At 40.9% G+C, this 19892-nt stretch overlaps 1 long non-coding RNA gene across 1 annotated transcript; it reads right to left on the reverse strand.

Moving 5' to 3' along the window:
• Positions 1-705: 705 nt before the first annotated feature.
• LOC141740766 (uncharacterized) lies at positions 706-18701 on the reverse strand. Its single transcript, XR_012586134.1, has 5 exons — positions 18592-18701; positions 8737-8869; positions 4644-4804; positions 3889-4052; positions 706-820 (listed from the first exon to the last, which is right to left on the reverse strand). It is a non-coding gene; the product is annotated as an uncharacterized LOC141740766 (long non-coding RNA).
• Between the last annotated feature and the right edge of the window lie 1191 nt (positions 18702-19892).

Genomic DNA, 19892 nt, shown 5'->3' on the forward strand with positions numbered 1-19892 from the left:
CTATGTCAAAGTACGTTTTAAAAATGGCAGTATGTTCTGGTTTTATGAAGAGTTTGGGGGTTTTTTTTGAGCAACTTGTAACGCAAAATAGCAGTCAGCCATCCTACAACCGGACTGGCAGCCTCAAGTTTCATTTGGTATAAATTATGGATTCATATTTTAATAACTGTTTAAAATGGCAACCGGCTTTGGTCTGTTACGTTACCCAAAAGACAAAGTGCATCCTTGGACTTCAGCAAGTAGGAAATTAAAACCATGAGATTCTCATTTGAAGCTGTTTATGGGGATTACAGCCAATTATTTGGTTTGGATTAGCACTGTTACTGTTTAACTAGGTTTGCCACAGGAGCCCCAATTCTGCCTTCAGATCCTTCTACCACTGTAAATAAATCTGGAGCAAATCTGTCACAGTGACTTCACATTGGTTTAGCAGGAATCGGAATCTAGACCAATTTCCTCTTGCTTTAGCTCTCCTGAGTATCACCACTGTGCAGGCTGTTTCCAAACTTAACAGGGATTTGCATTCAGTGGTTTCTCACAGACCTCACAGGCATAATCCAAAAGATGCACTTTCTCTAAGCCTCTTCTAACTGGCATCGGTAACTCTGTCATATTAAAGGCAACTTCCTAAACAGAACAGCTTTATTCTTAAAGAATATAGACTGTAATTGTTGTTTGCTGCAAACATTTACTAGTGCCTTATTCATACAAGTTTTTGTTTAACTGTTCCTCATGCGAAGTCCTGATAAAGATCTTGTACCTGGTTCCGAGGCATACAGCGAACTTCCATATTGTGATGTTTACAGGTTAGTACCTAAAACTAGAGTCACAAAAAGACAAAAACTCAATGGGAGATGACATTCCAAACCACAAGCACATGTAAACCTATGCATTTTTATCAAAGCCCTGTTCTAGAATTATATTTCACAAATTACTCCTGTCTTCATTATCAACTAATCCACACCACAGTTGAATTCTTCTGTCCCGCCAAGGTGTAAAAATAAATAAAATCTGAATTCCCCCAACACCTGACTAATACCAAGAGAATAACTAAAGAAATTCCTTTAAGCACAGGATGAAGTCCAAAAATCATGCAGTGGCTACTTGACAAATCTTGATGTTGAGTCTCAAGTTGCTTTGGGCCAGCTACCACTTTTTTCTGCCTGAAGCATGAACTAGTATCCACAACTGCTCTCACCTTCTCTCTGACAACCGGAAAAGCATGGATGACATGCCACAGCACAACGGCCATAGCTGTACCCTGACAGGAACAGATTCAAGTTTTGCCTGATTTTTTTTTCTCCTCACTTTCTTCTAAAAATAATGCATCGTTGAACTGAATTTGGGGCCATGCTGTACAAAGTTTTACACAGTACAGGGCCCAACGTTCCCTCCAGTAAATCCAGGCTCTGCGGGTGGTTCAGAGGAGAGCTTGAGAAACGAGTTAAAGAAGTCTCAGAATGCTATTTAGAAGACCTACCCGTTGTTTGTTTTACTACTAGCTACCTAAATCCTACTCTTTGTTGAGTTTTGCATACATAAAAACTGAACAACTAACCTGTGCGTGAATGTTACCTGCCATTTAAGCCTAATCTAAGCAGAAACCCAGACAAAGCATTTAGAGGATTTTTTTGTGACTTTAGTGGGTACTTAATGAAAATAGCGCAGACTTTCTCATTAAGATATCAGCTGGCTGTTCCAGCTCTTCAAACTGAAGTCCTTTATAAATACCCCATCTTGAATATCATGCACTTGACTCCTGAGAATGGCCTTACAATAGAAAGCGCTAAGTTCTGTTAATGCCATTTTGGACTTCAAAATTAACCCTTCATTTTAATACGACAATACTGACTACATGTATAGTATGTTTCCAGATGGTCCAGATTGCTGGCACTGTGTTTTTCTTCCACTCCTATCCTTTCTGTGTGTATATATTCATGGGGTTTTTTTTAATCACTGTTAATCCAACTCAATCTATGTAAAAAACAGAATGAATCCTTGGTATATTTAAAATTCACAACGATACCTCCTGAGTTGAATGCACCAGTAAACATATTCCACTTTTGATACTGCGGAGTATAGTAGCTCAACTGATACTGTAGAGTGATTGCTTTTCTTAGCTGCAGTTTTTCACTTTAATTACTGCTGGATGTTATGTATGAATTTCTCCGTGTTGAATCAGGTTGCTCTTGCATCATCACTTTGCACAAATGCCTTAGAAGCTTGCCAAACTAGCATGTAAAAAAAGACCTCATTCAAAATAGTTTAGACAAGAAAAGAACTCATGTGCTTTACACTGTGTGGATGCTGAAGTCAGTAGATAAACTCCAGTCTTGTACTACAGTGGGGCTTTCTATTGCCCCTCCTGCTTGGATTAGCCCTGCATGGGCTTCAAAGAAAATGGCTGTCAAACTTGTGTGTTTGAATTAGCTTGAGATCAGGGATTTACAGAGACTCTGAATGAAGAATCCAGCTGCACTGAGTGGTTCAATGCAGTAACTTAAATGGGGGTTTTCATGAAAACACATTTCTATTCAATATCTGTATGCCCCAACTGCATCAACACGCTAAGGTTAGGTTTTCCCTGAAAATCAAAATACACACAGGACAAAAATCAAGCTACTGTGGCCCATTTCTGAAAACCCTGTTAGAATTAAATTTTAAGAGTGCAGTTCAATTCTGGTTGCAAATTATTCTGCTCTAGTCAATGGAGCTAGCTCTATTTTGTTCACAACAAATTCTACACGGCAATTTTACAGGGAGACTCAATAATTCTTTTTAATCCTGTAAAATGAACGTGATAATTTTTGCTTTAAGAACAGAAATAAGGTTGATGGCTCATTCAGGCTACAGAATGCAACAAAGTATAATAAAATGGCCAACCACTGTAGCATTCCAGAGGATTATTTTGTGCTGCATTATGTTTCATGGCCACAAACATGAATAAGACAAATTATATGTATTGCAATGGCATTGCATGAACACATATTGGGCATTGAATCTCACATAGTAATATCTGTCCCTCCCGCAACGGCATAAAAGGGAACAGGGTAGATGGACAGGGGGGTAATAGCTATAGAAGCAAACCAACTTGAATCATACTGCGTTAAGGGACTGGGTGCTGGCCTAAAAGCTCTGGGCTACGATCTCATTTTGCTCCTTTCCCCAAAAAATACTGTATTTCTTATGCATCCACCTGGCTCTTTTTTATATGAGTGAACTCCCATGATCGTTTTCAGAATTAAGAGGAAACCTTTAAAAATTACGAACTTCACAGAAAGGAATCGACATCAATAAAAGCTTGCCCCTGTATACTGAGAAGTAAATCTGTATTTGAAATGGGGCTCTTCCTTGTACATTAGAAGTTACTAATGCTATATAAGCAAAGATTTACAACACAGCACACGCCTGCAAACTTCACAACATATGCGGCATTTGCATATATTCTCTCAATATACAAATATAGTCAAGTCAGACAGATACCATTCTAAACTCCTAATAAATTGATGAAAACACACAAGTATCAGGCCATCAAAATTGGCAAATAAATTACACTCAAATGAAAAAAGCAAAAATCCCTCCAAACTACATAAAGGTCATAAATTACTTAGAAGTTGGAATTATTTTCAAATGTAACTTTGAGGTACTTAATGGGGATCTTAATGGGAAAGGAATCTTTATGTTAAAGATTAAAGGCGTGCACCATTATATGCAGCGTTGTCTAAGCAAGACAGCATATAACACATAAAATGAGAAGCTCTTCGAATGACAGCGTGTGGGACAACATTTTATTGACTGACTTGCTAACAAATGTTTTCAAGTGGACTTGCTCAGTATTCCATTACTCCACATTATTCCTTATTTGCATTTCTTCAAATTACACTGTACCTGCATTCATGTTTTTCTTGAAACTTGACAGAAAAGCAAGATGCTTCTGGAAGTGACAGCTGTTTCTTTCTAAACATCAGGGGGCTGCTTTTTTAATCTCACTTGTCCTCTCACTGTCTCCCGCTTCTTCAGCAACCCAGGCCACATTTTTCACTTGTCATTGCCTGAGGAGCAAAGAAAACAAGATATTTTAGTTATCTGCTCCTTATGAAAATTGCTGGCTGCTCATTATGCTTTTGCCCTTTGAGAGTTCCCTCACCTAATGCGATACCAGAGAAAGCATAATAAAGGAGGTCAAACACATAACTCCGGGTGCCTCATAATTCTTCACCTGGAGAGACACGTGTGTAAAATCTGGAAGAGGACGGGACTGGGGGAAGGTAGAATGTTTGGCAAACTTTAAATGAGGTAGACGTTCTTCTGGTGATATAAATACCTCTTCTGGTGGCCACATTTTAGTCTAGTGTAAGCCATTCTTTACCATACAACCAGATTTGCAATGACCAAAATGCGCGGCTAACTAGCATGAAAAGGTGAGAGGTCAAACACCCCTTGTCTTCAGGAAATTAATTAATTTCTTCACTTTGTAAGAGGCGTGGAAGAGACAGGTAAAAATGGAAAGCGCACTGTCTCCTCTTTTCAAGGAATAGCCCAGGTTGCTGCAAGAAATAGAGCTGATAAGGTTTCTAAAAAAATAAAAAACCCGAAGATCCTACACATCCAACTTCTATTAATTCTCAAAAGGTGGTGCATACCTGTGGGAACTTGGGGCTCCCAGCTTAGTGGCAAATCGTCAGGCTTCTCAGGAGAGCTCCTTTTCCTCCTCCTCACTATACTCAAGACAGCTGTGACATCTGCTTTTAGCAATCTCCAGATTCTTCAAAGAAATTTCCAAACTAGATGACAAGACTTTTCCCTGTGGAAAGAAAAATGAGTGGGAGATTCAGTGAGGAACCCCAAGAACTTAGTACAAATATTAATGTGCGTAAGAAATCAGGATCCAACCAGGACGCATTCTCATTTTTGCAACATTTAAAAAAATAAATGAGAACTGGAAAAAGAATGAGAGGCTAGTGCAGTACCTCAGATTAATGAAGTTGAAATTTATAAATCAAAATGCTGTTACGTTGTGGACAGCCCCCACAGCTAAACTGCTGTTCTTAATATGGCAGAGATGCAGTGAAGAATCTGTGAACCACTAGCTTTGGTATGTTGTACAAAGGTTTCTGCATTCAAAAGTCTTATGTCCATCTATGGCTGTACACAGCTTACAAGGTAGGCCAAAAAAAAATGGGGTTCTGTGTATATTTATACAAACCCTACTGCCAAATTATCATTAAAAAAAGTCACTTCTCACAGCATTTGTGTCTTCAGATGTCAACACAGAGATCTTAGTGAACACATCTGGAGAAAGGCGGAAAAGCAACATCTGTGGCAGCAAGCAAGCCAAATAAAATAAACTGTAAGCCCATTTTCCAAGTGCCAGCTGATACAATAAAAGCACTCAGATCCCCCATATCATATTCCAAATGTCCTTGTATCAGACTCCAAATACAGAACTGAGGCTCCACACGCACATATGCACAGAGACACATCCTCAGAGGAAAAACGAGTGTATCTGCCAGAAGAGCTTGGAACATCTCTAGTACAATTACTTGTTCCACTGCTGCCCTACTCTTAAATAAGACCAACAGGAAATAGTACAGCTCTTGCTGGAAAGGACCACGTGCCCTTTAATAGAAAACAGGAATATGCACACATGAAAAGACTCCGAATAATGAACTACGAAAGTAAACTCCTGGCCACAGCACAGAAGTACATTAATGTAACCGTTTCTGATAGCACTTACCAAAGCCATCTACTAGCCTTTTCATTCCCACATTACATGTGTGCCAAAGCTCACTTCTTCAAAAAACAAACAAACAAAAAAAAAAAAACAAAAACAAACCCCACAAAAACAAAGGGCAATGTTTCTCTCTGAGTTAAACATTACAGAGAGGATTTTTTTTTTTTTTAAACAGAGAGAACAGCAAGCACTGCCCCAATTCTCTCTTCCCTTTCCTCGCTCCCCTTTTTCATTGGCAAATGTTTCTGCCTCTTGTCTTTTTCCTTTTCAAGCTATTTCCTACATGCTGTTTCTGAAACCCTTGCTGCTTCGTACACAGGGATGAATCCCTGCAACTTGCATCACTGGTGCTGTAACATCCTACAAGGTTACTTCCACAGCTTTACCTGAAGTGCTCAGAAAAAGGCAGTACATGCACATGTTGTTTAAAGACACACAAATTACTATATATGAAGACAAGGGGAGTCAGGACAAAAGCAGAACACAGGCACTACTGGAAAAATATCTGGATGGGGAAAAGCTTTTAAGTCATACTCCTCAATCTGGTTTTGTCTTGGCACATCCGAAACCTGTATCAGGATCGAGAGCCTGAGTTTGCAAACCTCACACAACTAACGCAAGCCTTGCCTCCAGGGATTTTGTTCACTGTTGTCCTGGAGTCACACACCATGTTAACCTGCCAAGCTGGGCAATAACAGGCAAGTCAAAACCACAGACAACTTCGAGCCACATGACCTCAACTTTACCCTCCAGGTGGCATTCAGCCACAGAGAGGGTGTAATCTGGGCAGTGTCATCTTGAGACAGTTAAGATGGTCCAAGCTCACCATCGTTTGTAACACCACCACCTTCAAAAGAGTAAATGAAGAAAGAAGACCTCTCTGCAAACATATTTTACATCTCTGAGTGTGACTTTGGCATTGCATTGTATTTCTCTACACAATCTAAAAGTAGCAGGAGTCCTTTGTAAAGTTTGCAGAGCAAAAAGGATGTGTACTATATGTTTACTACTATACCTCTCCTTATGGAATAAAATATCAAATAGAAAAATCCGTCTAAACTTATTTTGAAAACTGCATGGCCAGCTTATGCAGTAGCTAGATGTGTGGCAAGGCTGCAGAGTTACTCTCTAAGGAGAATACAATAAATATGCTTATATATTTTGTTCAGTTCAAGCATTGCGTCTCCAAGTTCTACTGTGAGAAGTACGGGTAACTTCTCACTATCCTTCCTATTTCAAAACACAGTATTTATCACAGATGTATACAATACAGTGGCATAGCTTAGGCCTGTTATATAGGTCAGTATCTGCAATGCACACGAGAACATAGTTTGCCACTGCAAAGGAGAGTGGCTGCAAAATCTATTTTGGATAATCCAATTTATATTTGAGGAAATCTATGTGTGGTCATTTCTAGAACTGTGACTATAAGGCAACTGCTGCATGCTTGTATATTTGATGAGTTTTATTATACTATATCCTTATATGAATGCCTATGCAGTGTAAATGCTTTAATATAAGATACTGAACAGTTTTTTTACACATTATTTTCTAAATGATGCTACATTTTACTGCATGTTTATCCATTTTTTGTGTTGGTACAAAGTGCAAGCAGGCAGACACATGATTTTAATAACTTACACAGCAGCTATTCAAATCCTTATAAATCATTATAAAAACATATTCTTATGTAAAGACTTTTAATTTGGCAAGAAATGTACTTCCTTTAGACAATGGGCTTGGTTCACAGTAATAGCTGTGTAATTAATGTTTACTTATTACAGAAAAAAAAAACCAGAGTCTGTAAATGGGGCTATACACTCTGCTGCAAACCACTATGTCAGTATGTTTTCAAATCTTTGAAAATGTAATTAATCTACATTTACGAGGAAAACAGATGACCTGTCCTGATTCAAGTTGAAAAACAGTACTTTAATTGAAAGAGTCCAAAACTGAGCAGCTATTGTGTTTGGTGCTGCAGGATGACAATGTAGCAATCTTTTTTTTTTTCTTTTTTTTTTAAAAACAGTAATTTCTCATGACCTTAATACAATGAGTTCACCTTATTTGACTGTGACCTGGGCCCACTGTTTACAATGTTACTATACGTAACCAAAGTTCAGTGTAATTACCAGAATTGAGCGGATTCATTCTTTATTAAGAAGAAAAAAAAAAAAAAAGAGGCTGACTGGTTTTGCTAAGGTTTTGGAGAGGTGGCTTGGTAGAGCGTTGCTGCTGTACCAGTGCATTTTAAACATAAGGAAATCACGGGCTGAAAGACTGACGGCTAAGACAGCATTGTCAGTGGTAATCTATTATAATGCTGGAAACTAAGTTACCAATGATGTAACAGTAAATCAAGGAAGTAATGCATTAGTTTAAAGATATGTAAATATTTATTTAATGCTGTGACATGGTAGCTATCATTTTTCACTGCTTTGATATCCAAGGATTCCTAGTACTACACGAATGTAATTTCATCCGCTTCATTTTTTAGTTTCAGTCCTTTCATTCAAAGCAAAGTAACTCCTATTTCTTTGTACGGCACTGAAATAAAAGAATCTTGTTTCAGTACATAATGTTTTTCTTATTCTTCCTGGTCTGTCTCCATCAGTGTTTGTTTCTATGAGCAGTAAATCACAGATACTAGTCCCTAGCTCCCAGTCTTCTGAACATAACACATACCAAAGGCAAACCCGGCAACACAGAGAAACCAGCGTGTGCCTCCAGCTAAGGCTCTGCGAAGCCTGAGCAGCGCTGGCACTGGGTGACTGCCAGCATCTAGCGAACTTCACAGCTATCAGAACACAGGTCTCCTGTACCTCTGTTTTAGGCTTCAGACACATTACACTTAAATCTCATTTTTAGGCACATCAGTCTCTACATCTCTCAGGCTGTATCCATCCTACATGCTCACATTAAAGAGACTTTAGGGCTTTAAAGCAGTCTTGCTGACTATATTAGTAAATAAAACATGGGCACGGTACAAGCTTGAACAGTACCTAGTATCATCCGAATTATTTGTTAGCATAGTTGTCCTTCACACTGGTCCACAACAGACAGTGCCCAGGTGCAGCACTATGGGCAAGATGTATTAGTAACTGTCCTCCTCAATGCAGTCTGGCCACAGCTACCCTGTGTAAAAAGAGGAAAAGGACAGGTTAGGCACTTTGATGTCAATCAGGCCGAATCACATAGCTATACAGCCAAGGAACTGCTCCTGGCTTCTTTTGTTCTTTAGATGCAACTATTCACACCCCTAAAATTGTCACACTCCAAATTTGAACCTTAGCAGCAAGTCTTGGTGTCAAACAAAAGCACAGCATTCTCCAGGATACAGTTTACCTGTGAGCGCTCAAACCCAGCAGCAAAATCCACCCATCTCCGCACTTCCAATTCTCCCCTGACTGAACAATACCAATTGCTATTGTTAACACTGTCTTATTATCCAAGCCAGAGAAAACAGTATTTATCAGAGTAGATCTTGTAACACTAGGAAAAAAGCTAAAAAAATAAAAGACAGCTTGCCAGTGTCTGTTAAATTCTAGAAGAAATAATTTAAAACTGTCTGATCTGAACTCTGCCAAAATCCTCACTCTGTGCTTTGAGCCCCAGCCTTTTCTTGGGGTTGTAGGCAGGAGGCAAGGTAGGAATGTGGAAGGAAAAAAGATGTTATGCAGGGTGATGAAATCGAAGCACCTGAACCCTGACCAATCCAATGGCCTTTTACAAGGGAGTGACTGCATCAGTGGACAGGGAGGAACTACAGATGTCATCTACCTGGACTTCTGTTAAGGCCTTGGATATGGTCCCCCACAACATTCTTGCTGCTACATTGAAGAGATACAGTCCAAGCCCACATCCAAATGGAAACCGGTAATGAGTGGTGCCACTCAAGGGTCTGTACTGGAACCAGTATAATACCTTCATCAACAATGTAGGCAGCAGGATTGAGTACACCCTCAGCAAGTTTGCAGGTGACACCAAGCTGAGTGGTGCAGATGATTTGCTAGAGGGAAGGAAGACCACATCCAGATGGACTTTGACAAGCTTGAGGAGCGGGCCCATGCAAACCTCATGATGTTCAACAAGCAGACTGGAGGATGAATGGATTTAGAATAATGCTGCTGAGAAGGGCTTGGAGATATCAGTGCATGAAAAACTGGGCATTAGCTGGCAATGTGCCCCTGCAGCCCAGAAAGCTAACTGTATCCCGGACTGCATAAAAAGAAATTTTTTTATGATGAGGGTGGCGAGACACTGGAACATGTTACCCAGATAAGCTGTCGATGCCACGAAGTGTTTGAGGTCAGGTGGGACAGGACTTTGAGCAACCTCTTCTGGTGAAAGATGTCCCTGCCCATGGCAAGGGGGTTAATTTAAATGATCTTTAAAATTCCCTTCCAAACCATTCTAGGATTCTGTGATGCTGCAGTAAGTTACTTGAGTAACTCAGCTTATCAGTAAAGGAGACATTCACATTGCTTACAGTCTTCTGATTTATTTCTTGTACACTATACAATTCATCTGAAAGTAGCTGCTTCTATAGCAACACAGCAGTGGACACAGTTTCTATGTTAACAAATAATTATTGTTGTACAGAATAATTCATAGCGTAAAAAAGCACATGCGCTTAGACTGACCTCTGACACAGGCAAAAAACATTAAGTGTAAAAATGTTCAGAGTATTTTCATACTTCGACATTTGCACAGAATGATTTAAAAGGAAGAGCAGTTTATTCTCCCCTTGCATTTATTACTTTCTCTATACAACAGGCTTGTTGGCCTGTTCCACATCAGTGTGTGTGTGTCTGCATCCCTCTCCCCTTCCCTTCCATGCTTTCAGTTCCAGTGCCCCACTCCTGGTTGTTCTCCTCAATGCCCAAGTAGTTTGCTCTAGATAGAGCTGTAAATGATAGCATAGCCTGAGTTAATGTATGCTGTAGTACACTATATGTCCCAGAATTTTATTTGCTGTTCTAATTCAATATAAGGTAAGGTTTCCAACCTCCCACCAGATCTGAACTCCAGACTTTGAAAGCTTAGTATACAAAAGGAAAAAGAAAAAACATATGATAGCCCAGATCTCCTTACATGTCCCAAGAACTGAGTTACAGAAATAATGACGATACTAACAAACCTAAAGACCCTGATGCTTAGGAGAGTAAAGCCTTTTCCACAAAAAGGTGCTGTTGTGGACAAAGCAGTCTACCATGAAGGATATACGCATAGAGGTGTAAAAATGTTGGCTATGGGTGTTAACGGCCTAGTCTGCTTTCCACCAAAGTGCGGGCTACACAGACTATGGGAAAAACAAAACCGGGACTGAAAAAACCAGCAAGGAAGTTGACTCAAAACATTTCAATACTTCAGATAAACATTATGTTATTGGGAGGATCCTGTAAATAAATTCTAAAATGTCCACACCTTATTACACTAATCTCTATTTCCAGTAGGTACCCCTTTCACTAGCAGAAGGCTGCAACTCTCAGTTCTCCTAACAAGAATGATGATCAACAAACAACACTTAGCCAGACCACCGTGATCTGTGCAACATGATGCTCTCTTCTAGTAGATTCAGATTAAGATCCTAGTTTGAATCTGGGAAATCAGGCACTACCCTGAATTTCTCATTTCCCAGGAGACTGTCAGAGCCACTGGGATTTTCTGTTGCAGGGACTGCTCTCACATTCTTTTAAGACTACAGGAGTCCTAAACAACACAAATCCCCCTCTGATTGCCTTCTAAAAAATATCTTGCCAGGTCTAGTGCTAAGTAATTCACTGTATGGATAGATTCATGTTCCCCGTAGTTCGAAAATGAGAACACTAAGCAGCAGATAAGAACTAAACAGAACAGGTGAAGACTGACAGGAGATGAGACAAAACAGAAACTGGAGATATCCACTGCTCTCAGGAGCATGCGCTTTTCTAAGAGCTGGTTTATGTTTTTACCAGAAAGGGAGCTTTTGAATGCACAGGTCACAATGAGGTAAGATATAGCTGGAGAGACTTTGACCCACAGCTCCACACACAACACTTGAAGAGATTTCTTCACTAAATGCAACAGGAGAGAAGCATTACCTTAATTCCAAAGCTACTCGTGTCCCCACTTTATTCTAACAGTATCAGAGCACCTCACTTTCACATTTCTCATGCTTTTTGCGAGACAATTATTCTACTTGATCAATTATTATTTTAGTGCCCATTTTCACAGAAAATTAAGTATACGCTTAATACCAAAAATCTGCATCTAGGAACTCAATATTCGCATATACAGCTTCATAACAATAATATGAAGTAGGAAACAAAATTTTAGTCCTGTTTACAGACAATGAACAACTTTAGTTGCTTACTGTGCACTGTACCACAAAGAAGGTAGTTTGCAAAATACACAAAATTCAAATTCAGATGGTGACATCTATTATCATCTGATATTTCCTTTCCAAATACGCATTCTCTCTAGAGAGATATGCATGGAAATGTTCAGATGCATTCCATGAGAATAACCAAAAAATTTCAAGCCCAGTAGCTGAAAATAAACGAACCGTAGTGTCCCAGCTACAGTACGGATCACTACCACTGGACTTTACTGAGCAGGAATAGATTTTATCCCATTCCCTGACTTTGATAGCATTCAACAGGGTTTGTGCCCCAGTGAAATGAGATGATGCTGGTGACGTGGATGGGTCCCCTCTCCACTCCAAATCGTTTGCAGTAGTGTATAACTAACACCTGCTTTTTACAAGACTGTCCTAAACAGGCCACATCTCAAATATCAAAGATAATGCTTACGTACAATACTAGAACATTTTTAAAAGGATACAGCCCTTTTAGACATGATCTCCATCTCCAAACCTGCACAAACCTTTTACCAATTAAAGTAGGGCCCTGATCCCCAAAGGTGTTGACATCTCCAACTCAGAATTTTCAGTTCCCTCCAGAAAGAGTTTTTTTGCTAACCTTTCATTAATTTTTGAGCACCAATACTCATTTCTCACCAAGTGCCACATGTATTCAAGCAATACGCTGCACTGAAAGAACCCAGCAAGTGACAGCACATGCCACTGAAGAGCAACAGCAAATCAGCTACTGTGTGCCCTTGGACTTCACTAACACCTTTGGCATTAAGTACCATAACAAAAAACAAAAAAAAAAAGCAGCCATTTTCTTTCACATGCTGGTCCCTTACTAGTACATTCTTTAAAGGAGCAGTCTATCCCTGGTTAAATGACTCCTGAACTGCATACACCTGTTGCCCCAACACAAAACTCTGGTCCACCTAGAGAACTTTAAGCTTCAGGCTGGAGTAATCCAGGTCAACGGAAACTGGATTATAGAATTCTACAAGAGAGACAGAAAAATGCTCAGAACAGGCATTTGGCTCATTACAGTAAATCTTCCCCAAATCACTTCATTCCTACAGTCTCACAACCAATGGTGAAACAGCGTCCCCAACACGATGCACAGGACTGAACAGCAATAACCCACGTTGCAGTGCTCCCATGTCTCAACTTTTTCCTCTGAACAAAGTACTACTTGGAGACAGAAGAGGGATAGCCTCCTTCAGCCCTTGCATAGGCTCGTTCAGCCTGCAGTTTAAAATGCTTTAGTGATACATAAACTAGATAATGCAAAGATGAAACCACAAATCAGAGTTCAATACCAAAAAGTCATGCTCATGTTCCAGCCACTACCCTGTATCCTTTTTATGGCTACAGTCAGTATCGAACCAGCATGGCAGTAAGTTCTTAGCTGGATTTTACTGATCATGTAATATAATACTCCCGAAGACTATGTTCAGCCTGCCAACAGAATGCTAACAGATCTCCAAGGGGTTTGTGAGTTACCTGAAAGGTCATGTCTTCTGTAGCAGAACCAGCTTAACAAGCTCATTTTAAGGGCTTTTAAATACTTAAAGCAACTCAGCTCACGCAGAACTGTCATAACAGTACAGTCCAAGAACATCTGCAGGGCCATGCTTGAGTTACAGACCTGGCCATACAAGCTCATTTCTAACCAAAAGTGCCATTTAAATCAATGGCGTAACTCCAGGGAGCACCAAAGGACAGTACGTTCATTTCTGTTAATATTGATACAGTATTTAGTGTCGAAAATACTCAGAACTTGTAGGGGTGGCCCATTCAAAATGGACAGTGGTTATACTAGCAGCACAGTAAGTACTTTACAGAGAAGTAAAGCAGCAAAGTCTACACCTAGTCATTTTCAATCCAAGAATACACTCCTGAACCCTTTCAGTTTTACAAAAAGGTCTTTTGATCTACAAGCACAGAAAATTGAAATGGGTGAGGCTGTGGCACCAGCTTAAAAAAAAAAGTTATATAGACAATCAAAACAGCATTCCAAGCTGTGGCTTCCACAACACCCTGTAAAATCTGCTCCCCAACTTTGTTTTTAAGTATCAAACTGACACAGAATCACCTTTTAAAAACATCATTTTCTTGATCACCTTACTTGGAGAAAAACATTGTTCTAAATCAATACAATGTATTCAGCCAGGTCACCAGACTCCCTAAACAGCTGGATGCTGCAACCTGACCTCTTTAGATCCCTATCTTAGTGCTTGCAAGAAAATGGTGCAAGAGAGTAAAAGCCTGTACTCCATCACCGATCTATAATCTGACCAAAGTCTGTACAGCAGAAGTCAGTTTTCACACTAAAAGGTTAAACTTATCTTTGTGTCTCACATTTTTCACTGTTACAATGCCTTGTCAGAATTAATGCCCCCACCGTGTTTTTCTATGTGTTATAGAGGGAGCTGTTTGACATGCATGATGAAAGTCACTCAAACAGGACAAGTGAAAAAACATCTACGTTAGAGGGCAACAAACAATTTAAACTTTAGTGAGAGAGCAATCCAAGAAAATAAGCGGAATCCTGAACTGCACCATACGGGCAAAGGGCATGGCAGGCTAGCATAAATGGGAAAGTGGAAAAAATAATGAACTCAGAGGAAAGAGTTGAATTATTAAAATCCCTAGCCCCAGTCTGTCAGATCTCCTGACAAGTTTTAGAAGGACAGAGGCTTCTTCAAACCCTCTTGTTGGTGAATTCCCATACTGGGAGCCTGAGAGCAGGAACAACAGGGTGGGACCAAACCCTGCAAGATGAGGCCCCACAACCACAGAACAGAAGCAGTAACATTTCGCCTATCGAACTGACAGCAGCAACTCCAACCCTGGTAAAGCTGCTTTGGCAAACTCCAGCAGACACTTCTAGGTATTCGTTCCACCGCTAGGTCTAAGTCACAACACGCTTGGAGTCTCAAGCCTTCTGAAAACTTCTTCCTGAAAGTACTTTAACTAAAACATTTGATGGAGTAAGCCAAGTAAGAAAGAGGCTACAAAAGCCAATTACTTTTCTAGTTTGGCTACAACTGTATCTGCAATACAACAAAAGATGAAGTAGAAACTTTAAAATTTTAATAAGAATGAAACACTTTGAAGATACTGGCTTATTTACCTTTGAATAGCCAAATGAAAGGATCAGAACAGACACTAAAAAGTATGCTTTACAGGAAAGTGTTTTTAAATGGCCTGTTTTTCCTGTGAACCTAAAGTAAAAAACGTATTAGAATAATCTAAAAATAAAACATAACAAGGAATGAAATCGTAAAATTACGATCTTTAGTACTTGAAGTCCATATTGTCAGGAATGCACATTGCTGCCTTTGGCATACTGCGGTGAGACACATTAATAATAAATGCCAGGACTAGAAGTTCAAACAAGATGGAGCTTGTTCCATTGCCATTTTTATAAGGAAGAAACAGAAGAGTCATCTCTCACAAATTTTATTTATATACCCTGTAATTTTTTATTTGCAATTCCAGCAAGATGAATAACATGGAAGATGGGTTTACTATCATTATGGCTTCTGGAATGCATACAGGATTGAACAGGAATGACATTAATAGCAAAGAAATTAATGAGAGAATCAGGAGCTCCCATCTGGAAGTGGGAAGAATCAATATAAAGACACTGCCAAAGTGATCCCGCTTGGTCTTCTCCCCACTTGATATTGTGCACCTGTTGTACACAAGTCTCCTTCAGAATAAAGCAGATTCTCTAACAAAGCCAAAACCTGAGGAAGGAAGCGCTCACATTAGGCCCGACACAAATTAGTGTTTCCACAGGATGCAAAAGCATTTACATGGAACAAAGGATATTCTCTGCAAGGACCAGAAAGGTTTCACTTGTCAGACTGACTAGTCATTTATTACCAAAAATAACTATTTTAACACCTTAGCTCAGCTCTGAGGTCAAGCCAAAGGCCTCTGGAGCACCAGTCAATCAAAAGTAAATCCCAGTTGTCCCAATGACCTCAACAACGTGCACAGGAATTCCAAGTCCCAGTGAGACTGTACACCATCCTGCTAGATTAGGAATTGTTTGCTCTGAAGTATATCATTTAAGAGATTGCCAAAGATCAGTACTGTCATAGCTGAAAGGAGCAACAGCTCACATCAGGAATTTGTAGGTTGGTTTGCCATCGCAAGAGTACTCAATGATGAAAGTCTGAGTAAATTCATAGCACATCCTTCAATTTATATATCTGTGCCAGTTCTGGGCTACAGTAGGTCATAAAAAGCATGAGATCAGAACCCAAACAAAAATGACTACATCTCATAGTACCAGTTATTAGAGATCTGACTGTAATTTAAACAGATGGAAGCAAAGAGCAAGCTTTTACTGCTCGTTTTGGCGCTCTCAAGAGTACTTGAAGAAGTCACCTCTTCTTTCAAATAATAAAAAGAAAAGTTTGTACGCTGTGGAAAAGGAATTGTAAAACGGTACTATTAGAGAAAGAAACAACTTTTGTTGTAGCAGTAGTGCATATAGGAATTACCACGGTGTCACGTCCAGTGCAAACAGAGCGGTCTAGCATGCTAAAGTATTAGGTACTCCCAGGTGGCACAAAGATATTCTTACATCCTTTGCTTTACCCTGGAACTACATCTCCTGATCGTCCCATAGCACGAGGTACCAATTTTCTGCCAGCTGCTCTCCTAGACTTATACATTGCTGGTAAAGCTCTTTTCCTCAAATGTGCTGGTGTTCCCAGCAGGAGCAAACCTACAGCTAACCAGAATTACTTTGTACAAACAGCATCATGGGTGATAAGCAAGAAAGGTACAAAGCCGATAAATCCATAAAGTATAAATCACCTAATGCATCATGTAGCTTTTAACAGGTCTTTTGCTTTGCTCTGTGGGAGAGAATGACTACTTCCTTCCTCATCAAAGCTCCAATTCAAATCCCACAAGATTTACTAAGACACTTTTAGTTCCCAAACACATTTTTTTGATTGACCTGCTCCAACATGCTTCCACCTTCCCAGAATAACAGTGGGAGATTATGGGAAATTTGATTTAAAGAAACCTGCCAATTTGAGAAGGATGATGTTACAAGCACGCCTAGCACCATGTTATTTTTATATTGCTTCATCCTATGTGACGTCCAAGCTCAAGCAAAGGAAAATAATCTACTCATCAGCATTGTACAGTACTTTTCAGCTGCTACACTGAGCAGCTCACCTGTCAGCACACCTCCACAGGCCTGCTATAAGGGCTAGGGCCAATATCAAGAATAATCAGACTTCGTAAACGCTCTCCCTCAACGTTTTACACCTATTAGCTCCCAAGACAAGGGGAGATAGCAATAAGGCAACAAGGACTTGCTCAGACTCAAGATGTTTTCTGATCACATCTACTAAGTTATGGAAGGCTACCAGGCTAAATGTGCCTACAAAAGAAAAAAAGCTGGATGGCAGTCCATGTGGCATCATTCTCTGGGCTTTTGCCTGTCTCCATGAAAGAACTTTATTGTTTCATTTTATTTCAAACTCATTTTAGAGAAAAAGAATAAATCTCTGGAAGAGAAGTCACTGTCACAAAGTAATACCCCGAAATAATGGAATTATCACCCTGTTATAAACAAAGGCTGACATTCAGGTCTCTCAGTTCCTTAGCAAGTTACCTAAACATTGTGCAAAACATGGTAACTTTTAATTTGCACTGCGGCCTGTCCTTGTACAGATTAATTAAGGTTCTCCCTTATTTTCTAGTGTGTTACAATCAACAGAGCAGCAGCGAACTAACCTGGAATCAGAGGTAGCACAAGACTCCAGAAGTAAAGCAATAAAGCTAAATGAGAAAAAATGAGATTCTTCCAATTTCCCACCACCTGACAGTAGCTTCACTGCATGGCAACCACATTCCCATCACGAAGTGAGCTTCCAGAAAGGCAACCTATGCTATTAAGAAAACAACCACATTGGTATCTTTGCAGGAAACACCACCAATATTCACAGCTGTTTACCTACTTTAGATTCACTGAGACACCTGGTTCGGCAAGAAAGGCCCAGACGTGTTCTTGTGCAGAGGTCCATTACTGGTTCAAATAAGAAGACTGATCCAGCTTCTTGCCTCTAAAATGGAAACACTAAGTTGGTTGTACCCTGCTGCAAGCCACGGCATTGGCAAAATGAAGGAGCCAAAGTCAGCAACATCAGAAGTCAACTTAGCTACAGGACCTTATTATTAGCATGATCCAACTTAAGGAGTTCATCATTTCTGGTTAAAACAACGGTTTTTTGCACAAATTAGACTCATGAAAGCCTGCAATGCCCCTGAAAGTATTTTCTGCCCTGGAACGACCTTCCAGCGCGTCAGCTCTACTACAACAAACACACTCTGAACGTTAAACCCAGAGATTTAGGAGGCTAGCACCCCACTCCCCGGGTTTTGCCTGATTCCCAACAGCCGTGCAAAATGAGCACGAAGCCCCAACGCCCTGACCCAGCCCACAAAAGCCCCGGCCCCCCGCGCACCCCCTCACCTGCTCGCAGTGCCATCGAGGACAGCCAGGGGTCCTCCGGAGCCGCCTGCCCCTGCCAGCGACCACGCCACCGAGACGAAAAGGCCCTGCCTACTCCCCTACCGGCACACGGAGGAGGCCACCTCCCACAGGCGGCTCTGGAAAGTTCTGCGGCCCAGCCGGGTGAGGCGGGGCCGGGGGCAGGCTCTGCCCACCCCCGCGCGGCCGCCGCCATGTTGTGCAGCGCGCTCCCGCCTTCCCCCGCGCACTGGCACTAATATGGCGGTGTGGGCGATCCGGTGGTTACGCCGTTGTATAGTGGTGCTTTTCAGTCGCGGTTACAGAACTGAGGAGGGAGGAGGATGCTTCGTTAGGCTTCTCAGTTATTTCCTGTCAAAAAATGTAGGTCTTCTGAGAAGTGGCTCTTGAGCTAGAGGAAAAAATGGGCTGGTCTTGCCCTTCTGCTGGCCCTTTCCTTCCTCTGCCAAGCTGATGAAAAATAGCCTTTCTAGCAGAAACGTTGTGTGGAAAATGAATAGCTCTTCTCTCTGCACAGTAATTTGCCATGCAGGAGAGTGGCCTGTGCAGTTCAGTGGCCTGGGTACACGTTGCTGTAATAAAGAAATCCATGCTACGGAAAAGCCTGGGATCTGAATCGGAAAAGAAAAGCTTAAGTAAACCTGAGCTTCAAAATGGCAGCAGTGCTTCCTGCTGGATACCCTGAGGATGAGGGTAATGGCCAGTTGGCTCCTGTGCTCCCCTGGGAGCCCAGGGAGGAAGCAGGGAGCAAGGCACAGTGGCTCTGCTTTTCCCCCCGGCGTCTCCCGCAGCCTGGAGCAGCGTTCGGTCCCCTCGTGTCCCCTCCTGGTGAGGGACTGCAGCAGTGCCATTTCTCTATGGGACGGGTTCCTTTGTTTCTGGCAAGGATACACCTGTATTTCATTTCTCTGTGAAAGAACAAGGGCAGTTTCTCTGCAGTGATTTAGTTTGAGATCCCTTTTCAGTCCCCAGACTTGCTCAGGCTATTGCTCTGGGCAGCAGATTAGTCTATGGGAAAGAGTGTAATGAAAAGCTGGCATTGGTGAGGGCTGTTACAGCAAGCAGGAGGCTGTGGAGGAACACAGTGAAAGGCAAACAAAGCACAGGAAAAATACTAAGGGGGGAAAAAATCCTTCGTTGGCCAAGTTAACGCCATATGTCATTTGCACTTATAAATCTGTGGCCTGTATTCAGCCCCGGTGCCACGGGGAAAAAACACCATAGTCAGTGTGGAAGGGAACTCAATAGGTTATCTTGGGCATCCTTCTTCTTTGCAGGGTTAA

Source organism: Larus michahellis, chromosome 3, assembly GCF_964199755.1.
Source record: "Larus michahellis chromosome 3, bLarMic1.1, whole genome shotgun sequence".
Taxonomy (NCBI): Eukaryota; Metazoa; Chordata; class Aves; order Charadriiformes; family Laridae; genus Larus; species Larus michahellis.